This window comes from Sarcophilus harrisii, chromosome 2 (assembly GCF_902635505.1).
Source record: "Sarcophilus harrisii chromosome 2, mSarHar1.11, whole genome shotgun sequence".
Classification (NCBI taxonomy): Eukaryota; Metazoa; Chordata; class Mammalia; order Dasyuromorphia; family Dasyuridae; genus Sarcophilus; species Sarcophilus harrisii.
In genome coordinates this window covers 418,717,060-418,731,035 of record NC_045427.1, presented here as the reverse complement: position 1 = coordinate 418,731,035, position 13,976 = coordinate 418,717,060, and the positions used below count along the sequence as shown (strand labels likewise).

The 13,976-nt window shown below is 34.1% G+C and overlaps 1 protein-coding gene across 3 annotated transcripts in view; it reads left to right on the top strand.

Annotated features, from left to right (window-relative positions):
* The first annotated feature begins 321 nt into the window (after nucleotides 1–321).
* Nucleotides 322–13,976, top strand: part of CNOT6 (CCR4-NOT transcription complex subunit 6) — a 48,630-nt gene continuing 34,975 nt past the window's right edge. For 2 of the 3 annotated variants that reach the window (XM_031953810.1, XM_031953808.1), the window contains exon 1: nucleotides 322–455. The gene's annotated coding sequence lies outside the window, so the exon portion shown is untranslated. Of the gene's footprint in view, nucleotides 456–8,655; nucleotides 8,681–13,976 lie in introns of those variants that run through there. The other variant, XM_031953809.1, reaches the window with a different exon arrangement.

Genomic DNA, 13,976 nt, shown 5'->3' with positions numbered 1-13,976 from the left:
GGGATGTTGAGAGCCGGGGCCGCTGTGTGGGCTCTCGCTGGCTGGGGACGGCGGCCGCCGCCATGATGCTTGTTTGCTTTCAATGAAAACGAGGGGGGCAAGGAGGAGGAGGCGGCGGTGGCGGCGGCGGCGGCGGCGGCGGCGAGGAGGAGACGGCGGTGGGGAAGGCGAAGAGGGCGGTGGCGAAGAAGAAGCGGCGGCGGAGGGGAGGTGCTGGTGGAGGGAGTAGCGGCGGAGGCCGGGCTCAGGGCGGGCGGCCTCGGGGCCCTCGGAGGGAACAAAGAGCAGCGGGAGGCTGAGGCTGAGGCGGCGGCGGCTGAGGCGGGAGCGGCGACGGCGGCAGCGGCGGCGGCGCGGCGGCAGCTGGGGGGACTGGTATGGTGGTTCCAGAGGTCAGACCCCGCTGCACTCACAGGGAGGAGGAGGAGGCGGAGGAAGGAAGCGAACCCCGAGAGGTAAGCGCTTGGGAGCGGGACCCCTCAGGCAGCCCGGGCGGGGAAGGGGCTGAGGAAGGGCCGGGGCCGGAGGAGGAGGGCAGGCGGGGGATAGGGGTGGAGGGGGAGGGGAGCCGGGGCGGGTGGGAGCCCGGGGCTGGGCTCCCCTCGCGGGGCTCCCGGGCACTGGGGCTCCTCTTCTTGCCCCTCCCCCCATTGCTCCTCCAAGAGCAGCCGTTCACCCGGGAGAAGTTATCTTCCCCCGAAACTTCCCATCCTTGACCCACTCGGGTCGAGGGGCGCACACACGCCCTCTCCCCCGGGATGGGGACTTAGGATGACGCCGCTGCCACCTCCGTCTTCGCTGCTGCCACCTCTCTTAGTGCCCTCTCTACCTCGAGTTCCTTTTCCTTTCATTCATCTCAGCCTTAGGTGCGATTTCTCTGCCTCTTCCTTTCCCTCCAGCCCCCCAACAAGCACGGAAGCAGCTACACTTTTAATAACAACAACAACAACAAAACCACAACTTTTTTTTTTTCTTTTTCTTTTTTTTTTTTTTTTTTTGTCCCGTGAAAGGGAGAGAAACAAAACAAAACACCGCACCACCTAGCTGCTTCTTCAAGCAGGGCTGTCGGTTGTTTTGATAAGAATCTGCAACTGCTGTTGCTGCTGCCGCTGCAGGTCGGGATGCTGAGGCCTAGTTGGCACTAAAAAAAAGCCACCACGGCAGCTAGCAGGAAAGAGAGTTAGAGCTTTGATTGACACAAAGCTCAGGGAAACCGAAGGAAAGTGGGTGGGATTTAAGATGACTAGCAGGTAAGTGACTGAGACTATGTAGCTTACACATGCAAAGAATCAAAGTAGAAAATTGCTTCCAATTTTTTTCTTTGGGATAACTCCAAGAATATGCCTGCTACTTGGAGATGTTTTTTTGAAACTCAGAGTGAGTAATTTTGTATCCAGCTAGTAGGAGAAACGAGGCAATAGATTACGTTTGTAACAAAGATGAAATAACTACTTGGATAATTTGTGTAACTTTGATTTTAGGGGAGGGAATTGTATTTGCTTTGGCTTTATGTGCAGATGGACTTATGCATGTTTTATATGAATTTATATGAATATTGTATCTAATAATTCATAGGAGCAGATTAAAAAAGAACTATTAACTGGAACAATAACAATAACTTTGTAGAATGTTTTTATATATCCTAGCATATTGGAACTTGAAAGACCTAAAAGATGCTATAGTCCAAACCCCCTTATTTTATACATGAGGAAATTCAAGGTCATATAAAGAATTAGTGGTAGACCCAGATCTTCTGACTACAAGTTCAGTGTTCTAATTCAGACTTTTGAATGTAAGTTTTGCATTATTAATTTATAGCATAGATGAAATATATAGTGCTGTATGGTTTGTTGAGTACTTAAAGTTGACTTTTTTTTCATAGATGAAATATATAGTGCTGTATGGTTTGTTGAGTACTTAAGTTGACTTTTTTTTTCTTCACTACAGTTATATGAGAAATGAGGCTATTATCTCTTTCTCACTTGAGGAAACTGAGACAAAAAGAGTAAATTGCTTGCCAAGGTTACACAGCTAATAGTGTCTCAGGTGGAGTTTGAGTCTAGGTCCTCCTGGGTTGTGAGTTCATCGGTTCTGTGTGTTGTGGTAATTTGCCTTTCTAGTAGTGCAACGATTAAGTTCTAAACCATAACTATTATTATGTTTCTTTGAATACATTTTCCCACTGTTTTGGAATTGGACCTGGAATCAAGACTGGACTTTAGAAAATGAATTCAGAAGAATTAGACATATTTCCAGTGGTCATCTTGATATTCTGGGATTTGTATTGAGAAACAAATGTGTTTAAATGAATATGTTTAAATTTGCAGTAATGTTATTTACGTTCTACTTGGTTTTATAGATTCAATAAAACTTGTTTTCTTTTTGGATTCTTGAAACAGTTTTTAAAAGGAATTAAGGTGATTGTAAAGAAATTAAACATGACTAAATTATGACTAAAACTTTAAATATGACTAAAACTTTAAAACATTTTAAAAACAAAAGTAATAGAACTTATATAGAGAAAATGACAAGTTTTGTCTCTTAAAGAGTAGTTTGGGAAATTCTATATTTACTTTAGTTACAATTCTGTTCTATAAACATTTTCTAGATTATCTCTAGGGTTTATCTTGATTTTACATCCATATTCAAGTCTTGGCAACTTTTAGTTATTGAGTTAAAATTTCAAAGTAGGGCTTTTTTTTTTTTTTTTTTTTAAAGAGCTTTAACGTGCCTAAGAGTATATAATTTAACTCACTTATTTTGCAGATGAGGCCCAAAGTAATTGTTACTTAGCTATTGTCACATTAGTAAAAGAACTTGAACTTAAACCACGTTCTTTGACTGCCAGTTCAGTATTCTTTCTATTTTTTGGGAGGGAGGGAGGGTCAAGTTATTTTCTGAAAACAGCCAAAAGTCTTTTGAGTCACTGAATCTGGTGGATAAGGTAGGTAAATCAACTGGGTAATTCTGTTTTTTATTCAGAGGTATGAGTATAAAACACCAAGATCATATATATCTAACAAGTTCATATAGTAATACCAAATGTGCTTAAGCTTTATTAGATTATATCTTCCAATGTATCTGATTAGTGCTCAATATAATTACATTTTTATTCATTTTCTGTATTAGTTAAAATATTTCAGAAGTTACTGGGCATAATTCAATTGATCAAGCAAAGTTGGTTAGGAAAATTTCCAAATCTAAAGTGAGATTGCATTTGTTGGAAAACCCCTCAAATCATATGCCTAATATAGAATAATTCATTATTTCCTGTTATGTATATGATTTTTAAAAGCATAAACTTATTGTATTGATACATTGAGATTTGTAGATAAACATATATATATATATATATACACACACACATACATAATATAGATATCCTTGTATTTATGAACTTACAGGATTATAGAGACATATATCTTACATACAACACTGGAAGAAAGGGGAAAAAAACATTTTAGTAGGGGCCATTTAGCGCTGTAAGTTTTAATGACAATACTTTTGGGATTTCTGGGTAAGTATATTTTAAAGGGTTTTTTTGTGAGTAAAGCTTAGTTGTTACAAAAGCTGCAATTGTAGCTCCAGACTTTTAGTTGCCAAGTAAAGTCATTAATACTGACACATTTCTTAATTTTTTTCTTCAAAAATAGTTTAAATTTGTAAAGGTTGCCATGATGGGAAAAGGGAGTAGGCTAGTCATATAATGAGACTGAGTGATAATTCAAGCTATATATGCACTTACATAATGTTACAAGACCTGAAAAGAAGGTAGCCCCCTAAGAAAGATGCACATCATTCTGTTTCTTCATCTCTTTTCCCCTTAAGACTGATTTATGAAAAAACATGAACATAAGTTACATAGGATAAAAAAGGATTGAATGATTTGAATCAACTGTTAAGAGATTGTCAGTGGAGATAAATTTCATAGACCCACAAGATCTGTTTGGAAAAAAAAAAATTATATGAAACCTAGAAAAGGGAAGAAACGGATTAGCCCCTTGAGATCAGGACTGGTTTTTGTTTATTTTTATTGCTTCTCTCTGTATCCTGAATGCTTTGAAGAATAGTTGGCATATAGTAGGCATTTAAGAAATGCTTGTTGACTGATTAATTTTAAAAATCTTTTAAGATTTTAAATGCCTTTTGATTTTTACTTATAATCCATGTGTTTTGGTTTATAGTAGGGTATATTATAATCAAATTACTTTAGATTTTTTAACTAATTACAGAATGTCATAGAGATCAAGAAGGTAGCATGATAACTGGAAAAAATTAGCTGACCCTTGATTTTGAATCCATTTTCAACACTTAATTTACATGTATTACCTTGGACAAATCATTTCATTTCTTTGGCCTCCACTTTCATCATTTGAAAAATGGAGACAACAGCTATAATATTTGTACCAACCATCTCACAGAATTGTTTCAGAAAAATGTTTTGTAAACCTTAAAGCACTATATAAATTTGATTTGCAGTTAATGTTGAATTTGTATTACAAAAGTAGAAATGTGATTTGGGTATAAGATTGGTACTTAAGATGAATTTTATTGCTGACTTCAATTCTGTGGTTTTATAGTAGTATACTTGTACCACTATTTCATTTTTCTTGGTAAACCAGTGACATTTCATGGAAAGAGTAAGAAATCCTGCTTAGTATATAAAATCATCTATATCATTGTTAGATTGTTAACATAGGTATTAAATATTCTGAAGATGTATTAAAGTACATGTATTGTTTCCTGAATTTTAATTTTATTGGGAATACCTAACAATTCTGTCCAAATATATATCATTAAGGGATTATTTGAAATAAAATGAATTGATATTATACTTGGAAAAGGTTTAGCTATAACAAAATCTGAAACCTATTTAAAGGTATACTTTTAAAACAGTCAAGCTTTGAATTCAAGGGAGCCAATATATTTAATCCCTGTGGTCAGAATTTTTTTTTTCAAACTTTAGGTGGGACTGGTTTTTCTTTTTTGTGAATGAATTAATAACATTTTAATCTGATGATTATAAGCTCCTCGAGTACAGGGACTTTTTACTTTATGTACCTCTAACAGTTGTCTTGGTGCTTTATACATAGTAAGCACTTAAATATTGGCCAGATTGAAATGTTCATTTGAATTGTTTTTCTTTTTTAATGCATTTTTATTTATATATTTCTCAATTACACACACATTTCAAAATATTTTTTTAAAAATTGATTTCCAAATTCTCCTTCCCATCTATTCCTCTACTCCTTGAGAAGGCAAATAAATATGGTATTAAATATACATAGAAAACTTTTCCCCTTTAAATTATTCTGCCTTTTCATAGATATCAGAACTAAACTCCTTTTCTGGTATAGATGTATGACTCTGAATTCTCAAACACTTTGTCAGCAGAATGGAAGCTGTAGCACAGGCTGTTTATGGTTCAAGTACAGTTTGGCAGTTAACTTTGTATCTATCATACAAGAATTATCCTAGCTTAAATGTGAAAAGGTTTATTTACAGAAAATTAGCATTAGCCAGTAGATGTTTGTTTGTTTGGTTTTTTTGGCTATAGCAATACAAAAAACATATATTGTGCTGTATACATGTTAGTCTAAGTAGGCTGAAGGAGCATCTGCTCTACTATACTAATAAAATTCCATCTCTCAAGAATTATAGTTGGAGCATAAATAGTTTTTAATACTTATAATCTGTGCTCATGGTTTTTAGATTAAATACAAATTCATTAATACAGATTGGAGCATAAAATAGAATTTGTGACTCAAAACATTTGCAGCACCTGTTCCCTTGCCATCTATAAAGCTTGATTTTCTGTTCTTTGTAACTTTTTTTCTTAAATCATTTTTTCCATATTAAAACTTTTTTTCTTCCTGAGAGGTCCAGAAATACTAATTAGACATAGGATCAATAAATTAGTTATTTTATGTCATTTGACATTTTTATTAAATTCTATGTGATTTAAAAAGTAAGGAAAAAAAGCATCATTAATGGAGGAAGACCATTCTGAAATAATTTCATTAGTCAGGAATCTTCTGTTATGCAAACTGATTTACATATTTAAGAGAATGCTGAGCTTCTGGACTGTTACCACTAATGGAATCTGGATACACACTTATAGATTCATGAGTTGATTTGTGATGGACTCCTTTCATTGATATGAAAGGAAGTTTTTTTTTTAAATCAACTTAAGTGCTATTAATAGTTAGCATTGAGTGTACAAGTGACAGTTTTCTTGTCCTCCATAAAAATATGCATAATTTGAAAAAAAAAAACATGTAAGGGTTAAAGAATGTGGCCATGGATGAAGGAGCCTTCCAGTTCTCATTCTATGATCCATTTAAGTAGTTTCATAATTGGTTGAATAATTCTGCAGAGACTGTTGATTAATTACCATCTGTGAAGAAAGTTTCTTTAGTAGTATCCACAGTATTCTTTATCTGGCCATGTTCTGCTGATATTTATTAGTGACTTATTACAAAAAAAAAAAAAAAAAAAAAAGATAACCCTGCTTAGCACTGTAATTACAAAATTAGGTAACAATACATTTTTATTATTATTATTTCCATCTAAGCAAAAGATTTTAAACGTTGCCTTCTCCTACAATAACATTAATATGTAATTGGGAAATTTTTAACAAAATAAATAAAAACACAATAACATAGATGATGCTAATTTGTGATTTTCTAAACCAATATATTGTACTCAGATATCCCTTTATTTGAATTTGATACCACTGATATAGGAAATTTATTGAGGGGGGAGAGAAGGAATTTCTTTTGTCATTGATGATCATTGAGAGATTTCAATTTTCAAGGATATATTAAAAATGAAATTTGAATCCTTGTTTTCCAACTTTGAGACCCAGCTTTCTATCTCCCAGGCTAAATAACATCCCCTAGCCATAATACATGATCATAGAATTTAAAGCTAGAAGGAACCTTAGAGATAATTTAGCTATAACTTTTTTGTTCATTAATTTCTTCCTTTATGCAACTTTGGGATTTGAGCTCAAGTTTTCTAATTAAATCCAATCTTCCTTCTTTTATACCATACTGGGTTTTTAGATTTGCAGTTATTATGAAATGGTTTTTGCAATTTTGTTAGTCCAAAAGTTTTAGGGCAGTTTGAACCTTTAATAGCCTAAAACTGCACAAAGACTTTTGGGAGGCTCAGTATTTTTCACTTCATACCCCTCAGATATTTGAAGACAATGGTCATATATCCTCTAATGTCCCTTTTTCAGACTGAATATTTTCACTTCACAGAATCTGTTTGAAGGAACTTTAGAAATCTCTTAGACTAACTTGTACTCAAATATTGTTCTCTTTTTCAAGATCTCATCCTTAAGTAATAATCTGATTTACAATTAAAGACTTTTAGGAATGAAGCAGCCCATTGTTTTAGTTAATACTAATCTGTAGCAAGTTTTTCCACATATTGGCCAAAATCTGCCTCTCCCTAACTAGCATTTAGTTTACAGGGCACAAAAGCACCCAAATCTTATTTATAAATAATATTGTCAAACCATGACTGCCATATAATGTGCTTGTGTGTATCTTATTGATCGTAATCAGTTTTTCTGTTCATATGATTTAAAAAAAAAATCTACTTGTAGAACTTTGCTTATTGATGGGAAAAGAAATAATGCATTTGGGGTAGCTAGATGGTGCAGTGGATAGAACACCACCCTGAAGTCAGGAGGACCTGAGTTCAAATTTGGTCTCAGACACTTAACACTGCCTAGCTGTGTGCTCTTGGGCAAGTCACCTACCTTTCTTCCCCCTCCCCCCCCAAGGAAATAATGCATTTATTAATTACTATGTGCCAGGCAGTGCTTTACAGATATCTTATTTGATCCTCGAGGTGTATCCTGGGAAGTTGGTACTCATCTCCATATTACAGTCAAGTAAATTGAATCTCCCACAGACTTAATAGGTGTCTGAGGCAGGATTTAAATTCAGGTGTTCCTGACCATAAACCTATGTAACAAGGATGACTGACAACTAGTAGGACTTTCTAACCAAATCCACAAATCAGTCAATTAATAGATATATAGGTGCCTTCAATATGCTGGACTGCTTAGGTTCTGAGGATTCAAAGACAAAAACCAAAAACAAATTCCTGCCCTCGAGGCACTTATGTTATGGATTTGAGTAGATGGAATGAGCCCATATTCCAATTATTTTAGCAGATATGAAAATAATATGTACAGTTTCTGGTACATGGGATAGGTGCTTATTAAATGCTTATTAAGTATTAGTCAATTTTGTTATTTGTTTGATCTGTGGAACTAGACAACTATGAAAACATATAGATCAAAGATGATTTGATATGGCTATCTAGAGAAGAGGGAATGAGGATTATAAAAAAAGCAAAGGGAGGATAAAGGAAATCTGGGAAACCTGCAAGGATTTTACTCTTTGTATTTTACCATTATAAATAATGAGTATCTTATTTCTTATTTGGCTTTAATTTTATCCCATAACATCCAAAATCCATAACTGTGATATTAGGAACCCGACCTGTTTTCCATATTTGATGTTTTTATGCATTTCAGATTAGCATGACATAGTGGATAGAGGACCAGCCTTGGAGTCAGGAAGACCTGGTTCAAGTCCCATCTCTGATACATACAGTCTGGCCCTGGGCAAATCACTTAATCTCTCAGTACCCCCAGGTAACTTTAAGATTTTTAAGTTGCAGAGCAGTTCTTGATCTGCATTAGTAGACAGACTCCTCAAATTCTTTAAACTAATGAAATTAATGGTCTTGACCTAAAATGGTCCAAGTCATTTTTATTAGTTAATTAAGTTTCTTGTAAATTGGGATTGTTTCATTCTCAGTCCCTGTCACCAAGGCTCTTAATAAATATTTATTTCTACATCTGATTTCCCCACCCTGTTTTTGATGATGAAGATTATCAACTTTCACCAAAATTAATCTCTTATGTCTAGCACTTATAATTATAACATTTTATTTCACTGAAGGAAGTTCATTTATATGTAAATAAAGCCCATGCATATTGGGCTTTATTTTATTTGAGGTTAGATTCAGGATTATACATCTGTTGAGTTTTGTTATAGTTTTAGAATGACCTTTGTAATTCTAATAGATAATTTTCACATTACCAACTAATAAATACCTAAAATGGCAACAAATCTGCATTATAATGCTTTCTCCAAGATTTTAGAGAGGTTTGGGGGTGGCTTCAGGCATCAAGTCATTTTAGAGAATCATAAAAATAGAAATAACTTTAAACAATACAGATTTAAATGTGTATCTAATTGTTATCTTCAACAAAGTGAGAAGGAGTTTTAGGGAGAATAATTTAAAGTGGTTTGGAGAACCAGCATAAATTTAGGAGCCTGTGATACCAGAATTGCTCATTTTAATTTAAATACAAATGGAATTTAATATGGCATTTTTTAAAAGAAAAAAAATACATTATGTTTAAGAAAATATTGGCAAGAAAAATGTTACTGATTAAATTCCAGTAAACTTAAAGTTATAAGAATACTTGAAAGTCTTCTTTCCCCTTGCCAGGAATAAAAGAAAATGATTTTGATTTCTTGATATATTAAATAATTTTACCTTTTAGATTGAGGAATACCTTTAGAGCTTGGAGTGTCAAAGCACATGTGAAAATACTCCTCCAAGCAATTTGGTTAGGAAATGTGCTTTCTGTGTTTTTGCTTAATTAAGTCAGGTCTTCTGAAAAATCTCAATTGGTCACTTAAAATGTGCCAAACGTAGCTAGGAGATAAAAAAATGAAGCAATTTTTATCCCAAAGGAACTTATATTCTATCTGGAGAGACAATACAAAACATGTTTAAATTTTACGCAAAATAAATGCAAGGTAATGAGTCTAGTGATATTGTTAGATCAGCATGATAAAACTTGATATAATTTTTTGAGCATGGTTTCAAATTGCTCTATGGAATGATTGGATCAGTTCTCAATTCCACTATCAATGTTTAATGTCTCATTTTCCCCACATTCCTTCCAGCATTTGTCATTTTCCTTTTCTGACCCATTAGCCAATCTAGTAGGTTTGAGGTAATACCTTAGAATTGTTTTAATTTTAATTTTTCCAATAAATAGTGAGTTGGAATGTTTTTTATATGACTATAAATATCTTGATTAGTTTATCCGAAAACTTCATATCCTTTGCTCATTTATCAACTGTAGGATGGCTTTTTTTTTTTTTTTAATAAATTTGACTCACTTCTATATATATTTGAGAAATTTGGTCTTCATAGAAACTTGCTTCAAAATTCTTTTCAGTTACTGTTGCTAACTGTATTCTCCCCCTTCCCTTAATACCCCCAGGCATTTTTCTCTGATCCTTTCTCAAGTCTAGAATGCTCTTCTTCAAATTTGCCTTCTGATTTGCAGTCCTAATTAAAATTCTGTTTTAAAAAATTAAATTTACTTAATATTTTTCTCCAGTTACATTCAGAATTTTTTTTAATATTCTTAAGATTTTTTGAGTTCTAGTTCTCTTCCTTATCCCCACCCACCCACAATTAAGAAACCGCATGTGAAGTTTTACAAAACATTTTCATAAAAGTAAAGTTGTGAAAGAAAACAGAGGTCCCACCCATGAAAATAAAAGCCATCAAGAAAAATTAAGTTAAAATGAAAGAGAGAATGTTTAAATCTATATCAGACATAATCGGTTCTCTGGGTATGGTTAGGATTTTTTTTAGAATAGTGGTGGATGATTGTGCTACTGAGAACAGCAAAGTTATTTACATTTGGTTGTCCCAGATCATTGCTATTACTTTGTATACATTACATTTCAATTTGTTCCTGGAGGACTTTCCAGGTTTTTTGTTTTTTGTTTTTTCTGAGAGCATGCTGCTTATCATTTTCTAGAGAATGATAATATTCCATCACAAAAACATACCATACTTTATTGAGCCATTCCTCAATTGATGGGCATCCCCTCAATTTACAGGTTTTTTGTTCTGAGAAGAGCTGCTATGAATACAAAATCCCATCTTTTACTGCCTTTCCAAACTCTTCATCCTTCTATCCTCTCCTTCTATCCTCTCTGTTAACTATTTGTCCTGTTTAAAGCTTGTTTGTATATATTTATTTGCATGTTATCTCATATTGTGAATTCATTGTGAATAGTGACTGTCATTTACTTTTTTCCTATTCTCAGTGCTTAGCCTAGTGCCTGGCATATAGTAGGGGCTTAATGTTTATTTATTGATAGGTTGATTGACATATACATGTTACCTCTTTTATTGGAATGTTTAACTCTTCAAGGTCATTGACTTCAATTTTTCCTTGTATCTTCCATGCCTAGCATAGTGCTTTATACTGTGCTTAATAAATATATATTGATAGTCATTCAAATTAGCCTCTAATTTAGCTTTTTCCCATTCTCCTATTTCTTTTTTTTTTTTTTTAAGTAGTTTTTAAATTAATGCCTTTTGGTTTTTTGTGTTACATTCATTTCCAAATATACCTTTCTCTGGTAAGCTACCCCTTGTAACACAGATTTTTTTAAAATGGGGAAAAGCTTGTACAAAATCATCTACTATGTTGAGTTTGAGAATAAATTCAAGGGGCAACTAGTTGGCACAGTAGATAGAGTATCAGCTACAGAGTCAGGAGGACCTGAGGTCAAAGCTGGCTCAGACTCTCAACACTGCCCAGCTCTGTAACTCTGGGCAAGTTACTTACTCTAATTGCCCTCCCCATGAGAGAAAGATACAAACACACACACACACAAAAAAAAAAATTCAGTATTTCATACTCAAAGTCCCTGACTTTTGCAAGGCAAAAAAAGAGTTAAAAAAAAAAAAAAAAAACTTCCGACAGTTATTAGTTTCCATATTCTATTGCTTTATTTGTCTTATCTTCTGTCTAGATTTTTCCTGAATGAAGGGAAGGTCTTATTTTTGTGGCCCTCCCATTCACTATAATTACAAAAATTTGCAACTCATCATACTTTCTTACTACGTAAAGAACATTAATTTTTATATTTTGTTTTGTTTGTTTTGCCTTATTCGTCTTTGCTCCTGAATTCAGAGACAGAAGATCTGGGTTTGAATCTTACTTCTACTAAAATCTTTTGATACCTCATAGAACTTAGATGCCCTTAAAACAGTTCATTTTTCCCTTAAAAAAACATTTTTTAGATATCTTTAATTTCTGTCACCTTTATTTTCTAATAACTCCCTTTCTCACATATACATTTTATCTTGTTAGTCTTCCTTTTTAACAAATTTTTTTAAGAGAAAAAAAATTAGCTCAGCAAAGCTAATCAAAACATCAGGTGAAAATTATATACAATGTTCCACAACCATACCTCTCCCCCTTTGCAAAGAATAGAGAGAAATGCTTTTTCTTATTTCTGGAGCCAAATTTAGTCATTATAATTATATATAGCATTCAGGTTCTTTGAACTATTCTTTGCATTTTATAGTTTTGTTATATATTGTTTTTCTAAGGTCTTTTTTTTTAAACCATGTATCCATTCACATAAGCCTTCCCTTGCTTCTGAATTCCTAATATTAATTTTTTTATTATAATAGAATAATATTCTATTCATGTACTACAGTGCCAGCTATTCTCAGTTCATGGGCTTCTACTTTGTTTCCAGGTCTTTATTACTACAAAAAGTGCTGCTTTGGAATATTGGTATAGGTCTCTTTTCTTATCTTTGACTTTTTTGGGAATATACACACCTAATAGACCTTGAGGATTCCTGACGACAATGCTGGTGGAGCACAGTGTTTGGCAGCTTCTCCCAACCTGGAAACTTAGTTTGGATCTAGACGGTATCAGTTGTTGTTCAGTTGTTTTTCAATCTTGCCTGACTCTTTATGACCCCTTTGGAAGTTTTTTTTGTTTTTTTTTTTTTTAATTTTCTTGTCACACATAATGGAATAGTTTGCCATTTCTTTCTCCAGCTCATTTTACAGATGAGGAAACTGAGGCAAGTAGGGTTAAGTGCCTAAGCAAGATCACACAGCTAGTAAGTATCTGAGGCCAGAGATGAACTTAAGAAGATGAGTCTGATTCCAGGTCTAGTACTCTATCCAGCTTCCCACCTTGTGCCCATTGTTATGTCTATTAGCCTACCACTAACAAGAAGCTCATTATCAGGGTACTTGCAAGATTTTTTTTTTTTTTTTGCTACAGCAATTTTGGAAGACTCTCTGCTTAGCTATAAGGTGATGTGGGGAAGTTACCGCATTGATTAAATCAATAATGATGTTCATTATGATGAAATCACAGATACTTGAAGAAAAGGCCATTTTCTCTTTTGTATTTTGCCTATTGACTTATTGCATGCCTTTAGCCATTTTTGAGCATTACTAGAATATAAGACATTAAGAAAAAGTATATTCTGTTTAGAAAAATAAGAATGTAAATACTATTTTTGAAGAAAATTCCCATCCATTTTAGTTAAAATAAAATAAAAAGATACTTGTAAGGGTCAACATTTAGCTATTTAAATTATTCAAAACAGAAATTCTTTGAGTGTCCGAATACCAAGATTTTGAGATGGCTAAACTTTGACTATGTTTATTAATATCATTAATGTTCTTTGGTAGGCACTGAAGATCAGATTATACAACTTCCGTTGTACCTTAAATTGTGCATTCCTTGAGAACAAGGATCAGATCTTCCTACCATAAAGATCCCACAGTTCTTACCATGTTTACCTCCCCATGGTAATTGCTTAGAAAATATATTTTGATTGCTAAATTATTTTAATTTGACTTTGCCAATAGCCCTTCCCCCCAAAATTAGCCTGCAGTCATATGATAAACTACCACAAAGAACATCAAAATTGTACACATTGCAGATAAGTGGTGTGACTTTTTTTTTGTTTGTAGAGTTAGGTGAGAAAATCTGGAATTACAATTTATAGATTATGTTAAAGGATAGCAAAACTTTAGGAAGAATTTTATTTGTAATCCTGATAATGAAGTAGAGTAGTGATTGA